This window comes from Filicampus tigris, chromosome 7 (genome assembly GCF_054856515.1).
Source record: "Filicampus tigris isolate MCC_2025a chromosome 7, RoL_Ftig_1.0, whole genome shotgun sequence".
Taxonomy (NCBI): domain Eukaryota; kingdom Metazoa; phylum Chordata; class Actinopteri; order Syngnathiformes; family Syngnathidae; genus Filicampus; species Filicampus tigris.
This window is the reverse complement of record NC_141223.1, coordinates 6,691,057-6,712,584: the sequence shown is the minus strand read 5'-3', so window position 1 is coordinate 6,712,584 and position 21,528 is coordinate 6,691,057. Positions and strand designations below refer to the sequence as shown.

At 40.2% G+C, this 21,528-nt stretch overlaps 1 protein-coding gene across 2 annotated transcripts in view; it reads left to right on the top strand.

The window, feature by feature from the left end:
- igsf11 (immunoglobulin superfamily member 11) overlaps positions 1 to 21,528 on the top strand; it is an 82,943-nt gene that overhangs the window by 25,669 nt on the left and 35,746 nt on the right. The window lies entirely within an intron of this gene.

Genomic DNA, 21,528 nt, shown 5'->3' with positions numbered 1-21,528 from the left:
CTCCCAGCATGTCAAATCTTTGTTTCTGACATAGACTATATCCTCTGGGAAAATCCTTTCGCACACATTAGTAAGCATGCAGGCTGCACATTATTCCAGGAAAAAGTACTTATCAGGAGTGAGGTGCACCAATGGGATCCGCCTGAATGGAACTGTTCCTTAAGTGTTTTTGTGGATTTGCAATGTCCTTCACAAAAGGCAGTATTTAAGGAGGGAAATCAACCCAAACACATTTTTTTTCAATAATACGGTCTATGCGAGCTCACTAGTTGAAACACGGCATTCTGATTAATATTACATTTGTGGAATCTGAGTTAAGCAGCAAAATCCACCCCTTTTTAGCCATCTCAGGTGGCGGCCATTTTGTAATTTCACTCGACTGAAAATGACATCACAGATGCTCAGGGCTCAGGTAACGACCAATCACGGCTCAGCTTCAGAAAACAGGGCCGCCGTGATTGGTCGTCACCTGAACCCTAAGCAGTTGTGATGTCATTTTCAGTCGACAGAAGTGACAAAATGGCCGCCCCCGGAGATGGCTAAAAACGTGTGGATTAACTCTTATTCCACAAACTCAATATTTATCAGAATGGCTTGTTTCAACTAGTGGGTTTGCATAGGACATACTCTAGAAAAAAATATGCTTGGGTTGATTTCCTCTTTTAAGTAAAAAATAACCTTCCAATGTAGCTTTTATTTTTTTAATATCATACTTATTTTCAACATGTTGAACATTTCCTGATTCATTGTCATATAACTCCCCAAACAGGTCAAATAACCACATCATAGGTCATGCAAATAAATTAGACGTCAAAGTGTCATTAATGTGTTTATTAATTATAGTAATTAATTAATTCCCCTGAACAGTAGTGCCATACGGGGTCTACTTAACAAAATATGTCAAAAATATGTTCAGCATAATATTTTACTGTTGTACCTTTATTATAAAATCTGAGTCTGCGAGTATGTCAAGTAAAAAGCTGGAAGAAGAACAACAACAACTAAAAACAGTTAGCTAGACAGACTCTAGTATGGCAATTGTTAGAGGTCTGTCACCAAATGTCTAAATTGATACACCAAAAGTCAAATAAATTTCAATTTAGTAGACAAATAGGGGGGATTGTTCGAGCGGATTGTCCGTTAAATTGAAATATACATAATACAATACAAAATGATTGTAAATAAATCCAAACAATTATTTAACTATTTATTTAAACTTAGCTCGCTGTTGCTTCGGAGGCGGAATCCTGGCATGGAGATGGTCGCCTTCATGACACGGATTTATATGAATAGATTAACAATGCCGCTTACTCGCCATCAGGAGGAGCGAAGCCACCGGCGGCGATCTTATGTTACCAAGCGCTAAGCCCGCCTAACTAAATACAAGCAGCGTTTTCACGTTATTTTCTCTCTCTATGGCAAAAATGCCACCGTGTATTTCTATTGATATTGATCATGTGTCTATCCTGATAAATATTGACATTGAATTATCGACCTTTCCATTACCTTTGATGGGACTTTTGCCCCTGTCAACATGGCCTCCACATCGACACGTCTGTTAGCCTGATCTAGTCTGTACTGCATATCTGTGACTACAACCGTACCACCCGAAAATACGCGTATCATTCTCTGTCCGTTGACAGTAAACTACAAACTAACTGGACGACAGACAACTAGACTAACAGACTTTGACATCTACTGTACAAAGGGGAGTTTTGAGTTGACTGGACTTTATTTTCTGTCAGTTAAATCTGGAGTCCGTTGAATTGAGGCTCCACTGTACTACTGCAGTATATGATGATGACCAAAATATACTGTGGACAGTAATGACATCGTCATCTCCCTGACGCCAGCCATGTTCACCACACAGCTGGATTAACAATGAACGAATGGATTAGTGAGTGTGAAAAGAAGTCAGACAGAAACAGACTGACAAAACACGGTGACGCCTGTGTTTACTGGGTATTTGATAAAGCAGGAGATTTCACACAGATAGTGATAATACCCGGAGGTTGGCATATTTTGGCTGCTATAAACCAGGCAAAATGCACAGAAGGGCACACAAATGCAGCAATGGGCTTCCTTTTCCCTGTCATGTGCCTCATTTCTTCCCATGATTGCCAGCTGTTCCATTTATGCTAAAACTGCCGGTCTCTGCTGGTCTGAACTGCTGTCATTTGCTGTTAATAGGTATTTTTGCCGTTTGCCTCAGAGTCCCACTTTGCTGCGATGTCATTACTTTACAGTTCCTTCTTTCTATGGCTGCTGCAGTCGTTTTTCCCAGATTAGAGCATTTGAATGTAATGACGTGCTCTCTGTCAGTGATTTAATATAAGTCATAGTCTGCGTTACTTTTTGAAATGTTCATAATTGAATTGATGAATAGACAGCTCAGGCTAATCAGCTTAGAAATGTAGTCCACAGTCAATGGATAATAAAGGGGATCTTGCCACTGAAGAGTCGATTAACACCCCTGTAATGAGAGTTCATGTACTGTGATCTGAGGACAATAGATGGGTGGGGAAATTAAGAGGGAGACAGAACAGCAGGGGGTGAGAAAGCGCAATAATAGTGAATTGTTCTCATTTTCCACGAGAACAGTACAAAAGAATAATAAAAAAAAAATAGAACCTTATTAACAAAAAATATTGAGTTGAGATTTAAATGAACAAACTGCCAATGAATTACAATTTTTAGTATAGGATTACTGAGATTAAATCGAAATCACGTGCATATCCTGAAATGTTTACCTAGACATTCTCGGGGCTTGGAATCCATCGCCACTGGGCTGTTCTGGGTGTCTTGGAAGACGTTTCGCTTCTCACCCCAACAGGCTTAATCAGTTTATGCACAAGGCTTTATAGAGCAGGACTGGACATTTATTGACAAGACATGTGACAGAGGTATTACAATATTTAAAGTGGTTTCCTAGTCTCAGCTCTCATGTCTCACTTAATTTACCATTAGCATTGTGATTGCTATTTCCCCCCCACTTGTGTTCTTCGCTCTCAGCATAATATGTTCTAAGATTTGTTGCGGGATATGGTTTTAGTCATCAGTGCATCAAGGTGCATGTAGAGGTCCACTGCATTTCTCATTTTGACTCTCTCCTATTCCCTCTCTGACTTTACGGCCTCTGCTTTCCACCCAAACAAACGTGTAATTACGAGCCTGCCCGCGATCGTGTCGCTCCAGCATAAATGGAAGAGTAATGGACATCCTTGTTTCTTCACAAACAGCTTCATGCAGTGCACACACGCACACATATCCGCTACTGTTCTTATAATAATAAAGTTGGTTCTGCAATTCAGAGCTGTTGTAATCCAATTAAATTTGAAACAAACCCCGCTTGGAATTAACAGCATACCATGTCGTAATAAAGACAGTAGAATGATCAGATTTACAGTTCAATCTAGTCTGTCCTTGATTGTCCTCTTAGTTGGCATATATTGGTATACGGCGGACCCCCACTGTTGGCTGGGGATATGGATTGCCCACCCACGAACGCATTTCTGTGAGTAATTGACCGTCCCCTAGAAGTGATTATAATTGCCCAATTAATAGTTTAAACCAGGGGTGCCCATATTTTTTCAGCATGGAAGCCACTTATAAAATGAACAAGTCCAAATGATCTTCCATCTTTATTCTTTTGAAATATACTTAGAATTCTTTATACGTACGATACACGCACATACATACACACTACTTGTCTTATTTGTCGCCCCACCTTCCTCGGTAAAACAGTTATTCATTCAAAGGAAAATACAAGCGCGGGGGACCGATTTGGATCAGCGAACAGATGGAGCAGAATGGTAATGAGCTGGAAGAGGTGAGGGTGGGAAGTTGGACATGTTTCTGTGATTGACAAGGGGGAGAGGGGTGAGAAGGAGCAGCTGTCTTCAGATCTTGGCCTGGGCTCCTCCAGGAGTGATGGCATTCAGACACCCAGAGGAGTAACCAAGGGCTCTCAAAGACGATTGTATCGGCTCACAGACGGAGAATGTGGTCTAACTTGTCTAATTCCGGCTTGATATATCTTTTTGGAGGTGGATTTTTTTATTTTTATTTACCTGAATTTTAAAGAAGACATATTAGAACTTCACGCCACAACTTTTCCGCGCACGACGGCTGCACTTTGCCGCCAACCCCGAAATTGAGGATTATTTTTGTCGGCGAATCTTCCTGACTCAAATTTTGGTTCCACTACATCCCTGCTTATGAGCCTCTCAAATTATGGATATGCAATATTTAATAAATTTGCTTTTCAACTGAACTGAGTAATCTTTTGGTTAATTCTACTTAAAATTATATATAGCCAAATCACCAACAGTGATTGGCCAAGAAAAAATACACAAAGTTTGCAGCCTTATTGATCACAGAGCTATTTGTTTTAGAAATGATCCATGCCAAGCTGTTGCTCTTATGCATTATTCAGAAAATATCACACTCTTGCCCGTTGGAAGAAGTGCACTATCATCTGTTATTCTGGGTGTCATGTAATTTCTGTGTGTAGTACTTTTGGACATTAGTCCAATCACCGACGTTTTGATTTTCTTGGTGGTACAGAGGATCTTTATTACCGTCAGATACCTCATAAAAAATATTCAATTTCATATTCAAAAGCCTTCGATATCACTGCGAATAATTGACATTTGAGGTGAGCTCCTTTTTGATGTTATACGCATCTGCTTGCGTGCCACATATACTCCTCTGCTCACTCAAGAAGAACTCATTACTCAGTGTGGCAGCTATCTTGTTTCTAATTTTTTTTTCTTTTTTTTTTTTTTGGTCAAGGCCACTGGATATATTTTATTTACACCTCTGTGAATTATTCAGAGAAAGTGTTTCGAGATGGAGCGAGCTAGCTAACTGTCTACTAGCTTTGAATGGTTGAGTTATTCTAATGATCCTGCTCACCCCTATATATGCATTAGCGCATGCCGGCAGGCTTAGCTTTTGGTACAGAGAGATTGACGAGCCACTTGGAGCTCTTACTCGGACTTGCAATGGAGTTGTAGGTTTTGTTTTCCAATCCTACCCCCCGATTTCTGCTCGCCCAGGTCGTGCAGGGTGTTATGAAAGCGTGTGATCATGCCCAACTCCTCAAAGATGTATTGTAGCAGCAGGCTTTGTATCCCCCTTTTTATGTCTCCTTTTCTTTGTTACAGCGTAATCCCTCCTTGCCTTTCTCTCATGCTACCCACTCGACACCCTTTTTCATTCGGCCCATGTCTTGATCTCGTCACCGCTTGGTCTCTGTTTTTTGAGCTGACCGCAGGAACTTTATCAAAAGCGTTTCCACAGCAAGTCTCAACTTTTCCCACTGAAGGTTCTCCTGCGTGAATGAAAAAGATCAACGGGTATTTGTATCCAGCTGATCTCTGAAGATGTTCAAAACAAAGTCCCCTTTGGAAGTGTGTGCCTCCAGGCACAAATGCGGAATGTTGTTGAGAAGAAAATGCATTTTTTTGCCACGTAGGAAGGGATTGAGTCGAAATGTTCTGCGATGAGAGTGTTGGATGTCTTCGTGCTCTTCTCTTGACACCTACCTTGTTCTTTGAGACGTGGGAACCGAAACTATTCCGGCTGGATTTTGGCCAGCCAAACCAGGCGTCAAAGAAACAGCAGTTACACAGGCTTCCTCACACACGCACACACACACACACCCTAGTCTCCTCTCACCATGCCTCCAAGATCCCCTCCTTACTTCCTCTGATCTTCTGAACATCAATCCCTCATCCCTCAGAGCAAAAATGAGGGGAAGGGAGATGACAAAAAATGAAATGACAGATTACCTGCTATATATAGAGTGGGTCTTATGCCGCTTCCCTTATTCATCTTCTCCCATTGCCCCCAAGACATTGGATACACCTTTTGGTTTGCGACTGGTGATGCAAATAGACTCTCTCTCCCTCTCTCACCGCAGTAAAAAATTCAACAACTTGCCTCCGTAAATTGAAATGGACATATTCATGGTTTCACCGAGTTGCCAATGGCTGCAAAAACAAAACCACTGTTGATTGATGTCTTTTGGTACTAAATAAAGAATCTCAATCAGGAGAGAATTGGTTCACTGAATCACAACAAAGAGATGGATGACCAAAATCCACAATGTAATATCCTCTTTTCCCAACTGTCCATTTGACTGCTAAGTGTTCACGTAGACTGTAAATCTGAGTTTTTATGGGCACTTGATGAGAAAGTGAAAGATCTCTCCAACGAAACAAAAGCTTGACACTTGCAAAGTCTATTTCTGCTGGAATTCATCACTGCAGTCCCAGAGGAAGTCAACTCAAACATATTTTTTTTCAAGAATATGTTCTATGCAAGCCCATTGTTGAAACAAGGCATTCTGATAAATATTGCGTTTCGCTCAGCTTCAGAAAACAGGGCAGCCGTGATTGGTCGTTACCTGACGCATTGTGATGTCATTTTCAGTCGACAGGAGTGACAAAATGGCCGCCCCCAGACATGGATAAAATGTGTGAATTAACTCTTATTCCACAAACGCGATATTAATCAGAATGCTGTGTTTCAACTAGTGGGTCTGCTGGGAACTTATTCTTGAAAAAAGAAAATGTTTGATTTGACTTCACCTTTGAAGCAAATATTTGAAAAGTACCTTTAACATAGTGTTTATTGTTTCACTTTGACATTGTCAAAATATTTCATTTACAATTCATATTATTTATACAGTACATTTCATGCCTTTTGGGGGTTCCAGAGAGATTAGTATAGGTTTTAAACGTCATACTGGAAATGAGAATTTTTTTTTTCTGACTGCATGGCAAATAGGAGCAGAATAATCTGCCGCCTCCAGTTTGCTTGTTGTTTTGTTGTTATTGTTGTACTATGCTCTGTCCGTAACTGTATCACCCTGCTTCACACTACCTTTCCTTGTCTTAAATGCTCAAGAATAGAGGGAGAATGTCAAGAGAGGTGATGATGGAAGGCCTTTATTGGGTCAAAATCTAAATCGTTATATCGTATTCACATCAAACAAAATGGAAGAGTAATCTACATGTAGTTAAAAACACAACTTTTCCAATTTATTTTTTTCTGGTCTATTCCTTACACGCGTGCCTGCATATATTTTTCATTTTTCACTGGAATACAAAATTGCGTGGGCAAGGGCGGGGAGAGACAAATTGAAGCCATGAAGCCATTCCTTTCATGCTGAGAGGAGAAGGAGAGTTTGGTTAGCAGAGTTGACATTCCACTTAATTTGATTCATTGCTACATGAAGATGCTGTATCGTTGCCGCATGCAGGAACTGGGCCAGATGTAGATATTGATGGTGGACGCATGAAAGCCAAGACCGACTGCAATGGTCCTCACCACCATTTGTAACTATTTTTGTAAACAAGTAGTCTGGCATGTAATGTGTAAAACGTGCGACGAAAGACAATGCATTATAATCCCAATGTGTGGTGAAATTCAGTGACGACTCAGTATCCGAGGGAACGCCCATTACCCACCCAGTGCCCAACAAGAAATCATCTGTTGCTTATCGCAGCGGAATAGAAATTTGTTTTGGGTTCAACAGGTAGATGTCATAAAACATATTTTGATTGACTATTTTGATCCATGGATGCAGCACGGTGCGAGTGTTTGTTAGATTACACTGGTCAACAGCACATAGTGAGTCGGAGACGGTTTTATGTTGATGCCGATCAATAATTCCTTTCCTTTTTTTTTCTAGCACATCACATTTTGGAGATATTTTCATTTTTTTGTTTTGAAGTGTGACTTATAAAAGACTGAAAACGCAATATGGATTTTACCATGTGTGGTAATTTATAGTTACATTTTCAGAAAAAAAAATGCTGTAACTAACATTGAATTCATAGATATTACTAAATATATTACAATATTACATATATATATATTTTTAATTACCATAATGATTATTAATTTTATTAATTTAAAAACGAGGGCAGATTCAGAATCAGACCCCTCCCAAAAAATCACTTTATTTGCATCTCTGATAGATAAGAAATGCATATAATAGCAAAAATAGCAAATAGCAAAAATGTTGACCAGTGTTACCAACAGTACAATCTAATGTTATGTATCAACAAACAACATTTTTCAGCAACAGTCGACGTTGCAGGGTGAACATTCTCCCCCACCAATTGAGCAAAAAAATGACAAATTTGGTTTTCCAGTTTTCATCCACGGTCAATGTGCTCACTGGATAATGGAAGAAAAGACCGACTTTATGTAGCTGTTATATTCCTGACATATGAGCATGCTCAAGGACAATCTGTTTGTGCGCCGTGCCGTTGAATTGCTCATACAGCATGCATACACCACAGACATCTGCTCAATGACTCAACAGTTTTGCCCACTACGAATTGGCAAGTTGTTCACTGTTGAAGTTCAAACTGATGATTCCAGCCACATTCTGTTGGTTTCTTTGTTTGTTGTCCTAGCACCCATCAATAATTGTGATTAAAGCCTTCAGCATATTCATGCCTTTAACACTTCATTTACTCCGAAAAGTTTTGTTGTTCAAGAGATCTAGCTGTTTGAAAACACTGACTAACTTCTACTGCTTTTCATCATCTTGTCGCTCATCTGCATTACATTTCTCTCCAAAATGAGTGCTAAATTAGTTTTAATGATGCTGAAGATATCGTCGGACATGAAAAGTACACTGACAAAAAAAGATCCTTTGGATTGATTTATTATGCCAAAGGTCACTCAGATCATTCATTCAGCTGAGTGGAGCTGCTCTTGTGGGGAATTACACATCTATATGATTTTATTTATACAATCCCCACTTCTCTGGGCTTGCCTTATGATATTGACAACCACATGCATTTAAATTAGCGGTAATTCGATTTTAGTATTTGATGCTCAGCTATAATTCTGAAACCCACATATATGTTTCTGATATTTATGTCTGGTTATCTGCTTATATCACCATGTTTCTTATCTTTAACACCCAGGAATTTTCTGTGGCGTGTTATACTGAAAATCGAAACACAAATGATCCAATATTATACGAATCATAGATCACAAGATCACAAAACAGCTAGCATGGATCTAAAAGCTACCATGCACTGCTTTCTTACATCGTCCACAAGTGATTGTAAACCCAGTCCTCCTCCAACCACTTCTCCCAACCACCCTGGTTTCCTCCGCTATTAATCATCATCTTGCCACAAGCAACTGGGTGCAGCACAAGGTGACACACCACTCCACTTCCAACACCGCTGTAGGTAGGAAATGAGAGAGGGGGGGTCGATGAAAGCGGCAAGGGGAGGCTGAAGAAAAAAGCAAGAGTGAAGGGCAGTAGGTTATGAACAGGCAGGCGGCAGGGAAGTGAGAGTGTGAGGATATCCATCTACAGGACTCTCACAATGGGTGGGAAATCCTGCAGGTGAGGCATCAAGCATGTAGGCTTGTGTGAAGTCAGGGTCCCATTTTACAAGCTAGCAGAGCCCGGTCTGGAAATTTAGAGTCACTGTTGTTTCCAGGCTACAAATGGTAGAACTGGTCTGACACTTTAAAATACATCTTCTGTGTCCTCAGGGGATATGAAGTGGGATCCTTGAGTTCACTTTGTAGGATTTGTCCTTCCAATTGCCAAAGCTCGAGAAGAAGGCAATTATTTACACGTGCGCACCACTGTCTCACGCGCACAACCTCGCCTGGATTTAAACGTGGCATTATCAAGCAGTCAAGTGTGGGAAAGAGAAACACAGGGTTGGAGTGTCCGTGTACAAAAGTACTCACTACTGTATTGTTTATGTCCAGTATAATGAGCACATCGGTTACTCTGGAGGCCTCAAGGATTAATTGCGAGCCCCTCAAGCATGAAGCGTCTGTGCAGCACCATAAAGTGGGTCTTCCCTTTTACTGTATGTTGTCTTGGAAAAGACAATAAAAACGCTTTTTTTTTTTTTTTTTTTTCATTTTTGTTTTGTTTTCAATGGAGAGTTCAACCAGGGACATCGTGGACATTAGAGATCCTCCTCTGTGACACGTCCTGAATATAATAATACCAATGATTTAAAATGTTAACATTTCTTAGATGTGTTGAGCTTGTGTATGACGGAGCAGAAGGTGAACTTAATGTGGAAGTCAACCATCCATTATCTGTACCGCTTCTCCTCACAAGGGTCGCGGGGCATGCTGGAGCCTATCCCAGCTGTCTTTGGGCAGTAGGCGGGGGACACCCTGAACCGGTTGCCAGCCAATCGCAGGGCACACAGAGACAAACATCCGCACTCACAATCACACCTAGGGGCAATTTAGAGTCTCCAATCAACTTACCATGCATGTTTTTTGGAATGTGGGAGGAAACCGGAGTGCCCGGAGAAAACCCACGCAGGCACGGGGAGAACATGCAAACTCCACACAGGGAGGCCGGAACCGGGATCGAACCCACGACCTCTGAACTGTGAGGCGGACGTGCTAACCAGTCGACCACCGTGCCGCCGGAAGTCAACCTAAACATATATTTTTCAAGACTATGTCCTATGCAGGCCCACTAGTTGTAACAAGGCATTCTGATTAATTTTGTGTTTGTGGAATAGGAGTTAGAGTAAAAGAGGGTCTGAAAATGTCTCTTCCACCCATTTTTAGCCATCTTAGCCACCATATATATATATTCATATAAATTAATATAAATTCCTGGGATTGAATGGCTGAACTGTGAAAAGACAAATAAATTCGTCAATAGCAGTGAATGAGTTAGCCGATGATGATAGAGACAGAAAATCTTTTTTTTCTTCTTTAAAGCGACGGAATGCTCAAGTTTAATGTCCCATGTGTATTGGAAAGGACCCACTACCTTCATCAAACTTCCACTCAATTTGTATCACTTGCATCATGTTGCAAACGAGACCAGTCACGCTGTGACTTGTGCAAGCGCCATAAAGGAAGGTTCAACAGCAGTGTAGTGGTTTTATTTTCTACTTTATGAAAGCGAGGCAGTGGAGGGCCAAGCCAACCATCTATCAGGTCTCTGTGTTAACGATGCTGCCCTTGTTGAGCATTATGGGAGAAGCGCAGCAGGGGGGAGGAAAGAAAGGCAATGCGTGCTATTCCGCTGCTGCTTTCACTTCCTTTCTGCACACCAGTAATGGCAAGTGGATGCTGTGTGGTGAAGGCTATTTTGTTTGACAAAGTATTTCAACGCGAAGTAGCTGCATTCAATTCCTGGACTTTATATAGTCTGCAAGACTGATGGGTCATAGTTTCTTTCCATTACACCTTATGACATAATAGCTGGTATGTTTATGTCAACGTAATATACACCATATAACATCACAGGTTATTCTTATTGATGATGTTTTTCTTTAAATTGTTACTATAACCCTGCTGGATTTAGGAGAGCTCAAATGTAAGGCTGTCTGCAAATGTCTAGATGTTGACGGACGATTCTTTTTTTGTTTGAAAATGTTTTTTAAAAGAGGCAAAAGAAGGAGAGCCACTGCTCCCGTCTTTGCCCTCCAGTGTTACTCTGCCAAAATCCAACACAGACGGCGTGTGAGAAGTTATTTTCTGTAGTCAACTGCAGATGGCCTGTGCCATGCTAGATTAATGCCATTATTTGGAAGTAGTAAATGCAACAATCTGCTCAAAGGCAAAGCCAACATTTTTGAAGGTTTTAAGATGTTAATGTCTTTTGTTAGTTATCGGGATCAACTGTAGCTTTACGTGTTTTTTTTTTTTTGAAAGATGAATGTGGACAGAATTGCTTGTGTGTCTTCCACTTTTTCCACTTGGCTCCGTGCGTGTTATGAAGGATGCGAATAACAAATGGATGTGTGATAACAAGAGGGCAACTGTGGCTCATGGCGAGATAAATGGATTGATAGATGTGGAGAATAAAGGGAGGCTAGAGGCCTTTTGTTTTTATCAGTGGCTGCTGGGTGTCATCTTATACATCATTTTACACCTCCTGTCCAATTAAGAGTGAGCCCTCATCTAGCCTCCGATCAAAATTGAATATATATGCGGAAAAGGTTTGGAGCTGACAGAGGCTGAGTTCTGCGACATCGCTGGCTTTTCTTTGCATGTTTGCTTGGTCACAGGCCATTCGTAGAGTACTGTGCAGCAGTGTATGGGGTACATAGCACACACAGTTACACACACACCTACATGTACACCATCCCACAGTCGGCTCCCTCGCTTCAGGCACTTTTTCTGCTTGGCTTGCATAGCTTGTCCTCTTCTTGGCAAAATGGCTTTGGGTCGTCTTTGTGATAACTATTCGTCGCTGAGCCAACTTGTGCTGTCTATTGCTCAGATAATCTGCGCATTCATATTAAAGCATATTTGAAGTGTGGCTAGAACATGCACCGATACCTATGCATGTATGCACTGTCCACAGTGTTTTATTTATGTTTCTTAAAATACCTATGCATGTATGCACTGTCCACAGTGTTTTATTTATGTTTCTTAAACACCTCCGTACCCTCCGCCCACATTCATCGCACCTTGTGTACAACTGCCTCAGCTCACACTAAAAATCACATTTCTTGAAACAACACCTAACAACACCCAGTGTTAGAGTTAGCACTTTACATTGTGAGTTTTCATCACTTTGTATGTAATTCCACAGCTAACAGATGCTCGAGTCTATTTGCAGCGAACTCCTAGTTGGTCTCCGAACTTGCGTGATGTTGGCTGTCGAAGTCAAGGGAAGTGGTCTGTGGCACGCACAAGGGTAGTATATTATTAGTCAAAGTGAAGAAATAGGGATTTTGAAAAACATGAGATTGGAATTGTATTTATTTTACTGTCCTGAGTTTCAATTTGCATGCTATTTATTATTTTGTGGTAAAAACAGAGGCGGATAAATTATTCAAAAATTGTACATGTGTAATTCAGTAAATATTTTTTTCAAGAATATGTTCTATGCAGGCCCACTAGTTAGTCATTCTAATCAATATTGTGTTTGTGGAATAAGAGTTAATCCACCAGTTTCTAGCCATCTCTGGGGGTGGCCATTTTGTCACTTCTGTCGACTGAAGATGACATCACAACTGCTCAGGGCTCAGTTAACGACCAATCACAGCTCAGCTCCAGAAAACAGGTGAGCTGTGATTGGTCGTTACCTCACCCCCGAGCAACTGCAGGTGTCATTTTCAGTCGACAAAAGAGACAAAATGGCCGCCCCCAGAGACGGCTGAAAACGAGCGGATTAACTCTTTTTCCACAAACGCAATATTTATCAGAATGCCTTATTTCAACTGGGCCTGCACAGAACATATTCTTGAAAAAAATATGTTTGGGTTGACTTTTCTTTAGGAGTACTGTTACTTTTGTTCACTATTCCCAAGTTAAAAGTGAAATGAGTCCTCCAAATATAGTAAGCCAAGCCGAAGCAAGTTTATTTGTCAAGCACACTTCGTACTCAAGGCAATTCAAAGTGCTGTCTAGCTACATACAATTAGAAGAAGCCAAATAAAATAATCCCTTTAAACCTAAAAATAAACACTAATTAATTAAATTAAAAACAAGGAGTATAGATAAATCACTTACAATTACTTGTCATATACACAGCTAAAAAAGAACAGCTGCCACAGAGACATATGAAGTAATAAGTATAATAAAGACTTTCAAATGTACATTCACCATGAGCACTCAGTCTTTACTCGCCTATTAGCGTATTGTATTTGACTCTATAATTGTGGGACACCTCAAGATGCGGATGCTATTTTCGGACAGCAGCTGTGACTTCTGAGTGATTATTTTCAGAGTTTTACGCAGCAGGGCGGGTAATATAAACCAATTTAGTGTACTTGTGAGAGAGATTTGCGATAAAGAAAAAGAGAAGGCGTGAGAGGCTTCTTTGACCCCGGTGAAAGTGAAGTGGAGATCAAGTTTCCGGTGCCGTTAAGTGACGCGGCTATTCCAAGAAGCAGTTTCATCTTTGTCGTGTTTAAATGCCAAGCTAAGTCCCGCTCTGTGTGTCTTTCAAAGACTCAGTTCTAAATCCGACCCTTCTCGCAGACGTCTCCACATACCTCCGGATTCAAGTGTCTCAAACAGGCCATCTCACGTCGGGTTCCGTCTTGCGAAAGATGAGGTGGATGGCGGGCACATGAATAAGTACTGTTCACTCAACGGCGACAAAATTAGGTAAACACAGATATATTCATGAGCTCAACTCTGTGATTAAAAGTCTAAAATTGTGCTTGTGCAAACATATGACACAGAATAGTAATGATTCCAAAGTAATTTTGAGAGCCGTATTCTCCCGAGGTTGTGGAATTCAGAATTCCACCAGAAATTCCTGGAGAAATATATTTAGTAAATTGTAAAATCCAGTGGTTGAATCGCTCTTGGAAGCCTTCTTTTCGCAGAGAATGTGAGATATATTGCCTTCTAAGTAATCCACCTCCACTTCCTCATGTGTCACTCATCATCATTTTTTTTCCCAACCTTTTTATGATAACTTATCCTTTAAACTCGCTCAACTTTCTGTTATGTCTTTGTCTTCTCGTTTTGACATCAATCCTTCTCAACTTTGGTATTCAACCTGTATTTAGCCTTTTTTATCTTACTTGTCCATTATATGTCTTCAAACAGGTTCTTCATTCTACCATTCAAAGTCTAAACCATCAGTATTTGAATGTAAAATAACATACAGGCTGATTTGTTCACATCCTTAAGGCTTTAACTCGGCACGCACACTCCAGATGATCAAATCAAATAAAATTTCACAGTGTTTTCACTAATGAACCAAATATGTTTAATAAAGCCCCTTTAGTATGCATAATATCCCCACCAGAGAACACGCTCCTCATGAGTATGCTGAAGAAACCAACGAGGCAAAAATAATTAGTCTTTTGCAGTGATCACCAAGCTCGTTAATCAGCTTAGAGGGAACTGTGAATACATAAATGGCTTTCTTACCAGTCCAATAGCCACACAACATGACACGTATTACATGACATGTTAATTACCAGAAGAATCTATGAGTCTGCACTTAGAATCATACGCACTATAATTCATAACCTCTTTGCAGTCTTATCATGCCAAAGCCTGAGCGTAATTGAACACAATCAGTCAAAGAGGACTGCAGTAAATCACTGGTAGTCAGGTTAACAAGCAGTCAAGATCGCTCTTTCGTGAAGATGGCTTTAAGGTACAGCATGTGATATGATTAAGTGTCAATTAATACTTACTGCACACATTTTATAAATAAATCAAATAGAAATGATAACTTGTGTGCCACACCCTTTCTTTGTCCTCTCTGCAGTGTGATTTTTTTGGGACGGAATTGAATAATGAAGGCATAAAAGTAAAAGTCAACTCCAAAATATTTTTTAACAAGAATTTTTTCTATGCAGGCCCACTAGTCAAAACACGACATTCTGATTAGTATTGCGTTTGTGGTATATGAGGTAAACAGCAAAAGCCACCTGTTTTTAGACATCTCACGAGGCGGCCTTTTCGTCACTTCTGTCGACTGAAAATCACAAACCCTTAGGACTCAGATAATGACAAATCATAGCTCAGCTTCAGAAAACAGGTGAGCCATGATTGGTTGTTACCTGAGCCTGTAGCAACTGTGATGTCATTTTTCTTTGACAAAAGTGACAAAATGGCCGCCCCTTGAGATGGCTAAAAACGGGTGGATTTTATATAATAATATATAATATTAATCAGAATGCCATGTTTAGACTAGTGAAGGCACATAGAACATATTATTGCAAATACGTTTTGGGGTTGACTTCCCCCCTTTGAGTTAAGTCATTTCTACTCATTTCAATACTTTTTTTTTTTTTGCATGGGGTATGATAGAAAATGAAGATGTATAAAAGGAGTGGCGCTGACCTAACACATTGCGACGTATAACATTACACGTATTATGCCTTCATCGCTAGTGCTAATATAACATCAAAGGTGTGTGGGACTGATTCACCAATGTTTACATTATTAATGTAGGATTAGCAGGCGTTGCCATGACAACAAGGTGCTATTGGAGACCTATGTTCAAAATAAAAAATACCTCTGTACAATTGTCAAGCTGTACGTACATCGCTTGCGCTGCACTACATGCTCATGGAACTTTTTTTTTAGGTGATTTGCAGTTGCCTCTTGATGGTATTCACATGTGTTGGAGCTAATTTTCTGTGCTTATGTCTGTATTTTTGTGTGAGCGCCTGTGTGTTTTTAAGCCAGTGCTGTGTATCTAATTCGGTGAGGTAGCAGACATTATGCGCATCACGTCACTACCAATTAAGCCCCTGCCTTACTGAAGTCCATTTAAGTGTGATTTTTCACAGGCTCTCGTGTGAAATCTCGAGGATTGGATGGAAATTACATCATCTTTATATTCAAACTGTGTGAATCAAGTGCATATCTTTTCTCCTTTAAACCGTATTCTGGCAGTTACTCGCCTAATGAATCTCTGATAATTTTACTGATATTTATACTGTAATTTAACTCGCGACAACATTATACAAAAAATCCGGGCCGTTTTTTTTTTCTTTTTTTTTTTTTTTTTACTGCCACAAATGTAACACTGTGTGTAATCCTATCTTTTGATGAAGAGAAAACAGCTACCTGTTTTTTCCGTCTTTCAGTCAGTTGATGATGAAAAGAACACCTGCTCCGGTGTCATCAGTGTATAATTACAGTACATGGAAGCTAAGCTATGTCCTTCCCTCTAGAGTGTATACTTGGAATGTCTAAGTGTTTATCTCTAGGCAGACCTCTAATAGCTCCTTACTTAGTTTGAGTTATCCAAGGACTTTGCGGTTCTTGTGGTGAGCTATCATGGGATGTGTTGGAAGCGATGTAGCAATTCAACATCAGCACTGGGTTGAAAATGATCCACATCTTAAGGCTGAATCAGTGCCTCTCAGGGGAAAGTGAGGGTGTCAGTGATGTGGCGATAACTGCAAAGTAAAACGGATAGATGCCGTATATATTGACTTAACTTAAAGTTAACATTCTGCCCTCTAGAAGTAGTTGAAATGACAATTAAAAAAAACCCCAAAAAATGGAAACTGTTTCCTTTGTCCTGCGTTTTTTTGTTGAATTAACTAATCTCTATGAGTATGTGCTTATTTCCAGGTAGCAGCATGCATGATGAATGCAAAACTTTATCGAATGGGTTTGCATCATGTGCTGATCATCCCCCTGCCTCTCCTCAGGACAAATGTCTTCTTTCACCAATTCGAGGGCATGGAATTAGGTTAAAGGATTGGCTTTGGTGTTTTCCAACTCCAACAAGACCGTCCCAAGTCCCAACGAATTATTAGGCACATCAGCACAATGTAATGCGATCCAGATCAGGAACATTTTAAAAATGACACTTTTACAAAAATAACTTTAGTTTCACACTGCCAGGAAGGAATTTTACCAATGTGTTGATTATTGGGGTACAAGATTCAGAGGGGAAATATTTCAAACGGCATCGTTATAAATCATACAGCTCTCAGTCAAAATGGAAACAAGGCAAGCTTTCAGTTCATTTTAAACCACTTTGCTTAACTCTGTCAAATTTGTATTCAGAATGAAGCTATTGTCTTCCCAAATGTAATTAAGAAGACATTTTGAAGCCCCAAGAAAATCATTACAGGCATGAAAGGTACCAATTTGGCCAACTTAGTTGAAAAATGAAAGTCTTCGCTGCCCCCTCAACTCTTCAAACGTGAGCATGATTAAAACAACACAGTTACTACCACCCCCACCACCACTACTTCCACGGCGCTCTTTTATCTTCACTGCAGCTTCTTCTTTGTACGAATGAGGAGGAAAAAAAAAACAGCTGCACCACCCCAAGCAGAATATCAGAGAACTGGTTGATACTAATTGGTATTCCAAACTTGCGCATGCACTCCTGAGGCAAGCCTTTCTCTATTAAACGATAGCGGATAACCAACAAAACTTCTTTTCTTGTCGATCTAAGCAAAATTCTCTGATCACCAGTGTACTGTATAGGGTGGGGAAATCCTTGAGCTCAAGCACGGGCGCATGCATTATTCTGCATTCCCCACCACCATGGCAGCATATTAGAGATTGTTATTTACTCTGCATTTTCAGAAAAAGTCTTTCTGCTGCTGATTTAAAAAAAATAAATCTGTATTACTGTATTATTATCTGTCTTACGTAAGCAGCAGAGGTGGGCACGTCGTCGGCTGTCCGTCGGGACCTACGGAAGGTCCGTGGATCCATCACTAACGAAGTCCCACTGGTGGACTGACGTTTCCAAGTTACCATCAGTAACCACTCCAGTGGAAGTGGTTTTCGAAACGCAGTTCGGGAACAAGAAGCACGCGGAATAGTAATAGTAGCAACAGTATAAGGAGCAGTGTTAATTTTGTTGACAAAAGATTTTCGTCATTTATTTTGTCACGAATATTTTCATTCAGACAAACGAAACCAAAACAAAAATAGAAGTCATTCATTCATCACTACATTAACTTGACAATCTCGTCACTGATTAAAAGACAAAACGAATAAACACATGAAATCCAATCAGAAGAAGGAAGCATACATGGGTAGGAGAAAAGAACCACTCAGAAAACGGAACAGACGGGACTAAGTGAGAAGAAAACCAATCGTTGTTTACGTTAATTTGTTCTTTATTTCCGTCAACTGAAATTGGACTAAAACTAAAATACAATCAGATGACTAATTTATGGCTAAAACTTTAATTCATTTTAGTCAAAAGACTATAACTAAAACTAAATTAGAATATCTTTTTTAACACTGTTAAGGAATTATATTTTTTTGGTGTAAAGTGGTCCAAACTGTTTATAGATTAATGAAATTATGTGTTGCTGCCCTTGTAGACTTTTTTTTTTTTTTTTTACTGAGGTCCTAAAATAGTGGTAACGAAATGTAATTTAGCACTGGAGGAAGCGCATTAAAAATAACGATGACGAAGTAAGGGCGGAATGGCGATGACAGACTTCTGGGTCCGCCGCTGGCGAATTCTGTTTAGAAAAACAGTGTTAAACCTTCAACATGAGAAATGTTGTTCTAATGGAGGCACTATATCTAATCATTATTTAATATACAAATTACGCAATCAGTCAGGAATTAGGCTAGGCTCTGGTTCTCCTTGTTGCTTAATTCTTCGTCTTCCTAAAACATTTTGACAATTTTATGCTTCCAACTTTTTGACGCCAGCTTGGGGAGGGCTCTTTTCTTTCCCCAGTGCATATTGCAAGTTCCATAAAGGCATGGTTGAATGAGTTTAGTAGTGAAGAAACTGAAATTCCTGACCTTAACCTCGTCAAATACCTTTGAGCTGAACGAGAACAGAGCTTGTCCTACCGCAAACCAATGCAACATTCCCTCAGCCACAATCCAAAGTCCGTATTTGCCTCCATTTTTCTCACTGTAGGTGTAATTCTTGTATGCTGTGCACTTACTCATGTCCTGATTATGATTTGATACAAAACGTCTTTGACTGAGCTAGCTGTTAACCTGCCCAACAGTAACGTAAAACAAATCCTTGTTGCTTTTTATCAACACATAAAAAATGCTGTGAGGGAGGATACCTGTCCTCATGATCCCTTTGATCTCATGCTGTTTTTTTCTTTTTCCTTAATGGCTCCCTCGTTTGCCTCATTTCCTTAGCTGGGTCCAAAACTAATACTCTTTCTAGGACTATCCCCAAGATAAGACAAGATGTAGGCACGAGTTTCAACCAAGGTCACCCATTCATTACCCGTCCATGACAGTTCTGTGGTACAGATGTGGGTCACAGCTCTTATAGTGTTCTCCTATTTTTTCTCGTCCTGACCTTCTTCTAAAGGCCTTCAGGAGGAGCCGCAGTCATTGTGGCGGCGGTGGTGTTCTCACTTATTGAGGGTATACAGTCACAATTTTGTTCTGAAATGTCGCAATGAAATTTCAATGTAAATTTAGACTCCTGCTACACAACCACATTAAGTGCTTGAAGGAATGTTCTTTCATTGATTCCGCAGCGCCTTATGGAGGCCCATTAAATTGATCCAACACGTGCGCCACACTCCTTGATTTCCTGTGTGTCACTGCTACCTTTCACAAGCTACTATTTTACACGTGAAAGGGCCAGGTAAGAAAACGGATTACTGTATCGCTCATTCTTTGTTAAGGTATGTAGACAGAAAAGTAATGATGACTTCATTAGGCACAGTCCCCACAAGGGACTAATGGGAATAAAAATAAAAAAAAAACGAGTGTACAGAGGCGCTGGTGTGATTTGAACCATTTGAACCATTTACAACACTTGCAAAGGAACACTGCAGCTCTTAATGATCTCGTATTGTACCAAAGATTCCCAATGGACAGACAATGGCAGAATGGAGCATTTCACCAGAGATCTCATAATTCTTCCTCTATTGAGACAATGAATGGTGATAATGATTGCCCTCTTATTCCACTCTGATTTAATCTCATTGTCTCATGACAGGCATACAGTATACTGTACAATGGCATTTAGAGACATTCGTGGCATTTCAAGGCAGAGCATTTCCCACTAATGACTCCTTTAGTGATCCCTTTTAAAACAGGTTTTAGCAGTTTTAACAAATTGAGCAAACGACCGCCACTACCATTCATCCTTGTCCCTTAATAATCAAATCATATTAACATACATTTATGCATAACTTTCCAACAAGAGACCCCATATTTCCCTCAGTGCATTGAATCCTAGATTGCTTATCAAATTATCTCACAGCAGCTGCCAGTGATTTGGAAAGGGGGGGATATGATTGAGCATCCTATACATCCTATAAATGTGGTTAAAGTCATACGGGGCATTTCTCTGTATTCTTGTGAAAATGATCATCTCTAGCTGTTTGAGGCATTTTCACTCCTTTTGCTGTGAGAGTGGTGGGGTGTGGTTGATCCATTTGAGGGATTGGAAGGTCTTCATATATCGTTAAACACATGAACACATGAATCATTCATAATGTGAGCCGCTCACTCTGATGGGTGCCTCGTCTCACACCCCTCTCTCAATCTCTGTCATCAGCTCCTTTTTCACATCTGTATGCACACAATGCTGGAGCTCTGCCTCCTTTTCCTCCAGTTTGCCAGTGCATGTATTTCACTAGCAAGAATGATACATTCATTCAAAAGATAAAAACAATTAATAAAATTCAAACAATGGCAAAATGTTCCATTCTTCTGTTTGGTCAACAATCTAGATTTGCCGTTTTGCTGACAAATAAAGGGACATTTAAAACAACTGACGGAATAAGCATCGACGGAAGTGAGTTTTCGTCCGTCACCGGAATCGTCACTAACTGGGTCACTACCGACGGATCTTCTCAGTTCGTCACTGACGGCCTCACGTTTCGCTGATGATAACATCAAGTATTTGTTCTATACACCGAGGTTGCATTGACTATGGGCCCATCTCATTCCTCTAATTGCAATTTCCTAGGTCCTCGCTCCTCTGTTTACATGCTAGCATCTCACACTAGAAATTCCCTCGAGGTGGGAAGAGGTAGACATGTTTTGGGTTAAAGAGACGATAACTCCTCGATGTCGTCATTTGATGCAGACTTCTGCTAAAGAGAACGTCACGTCATTGACGCGTGTCACAAATAG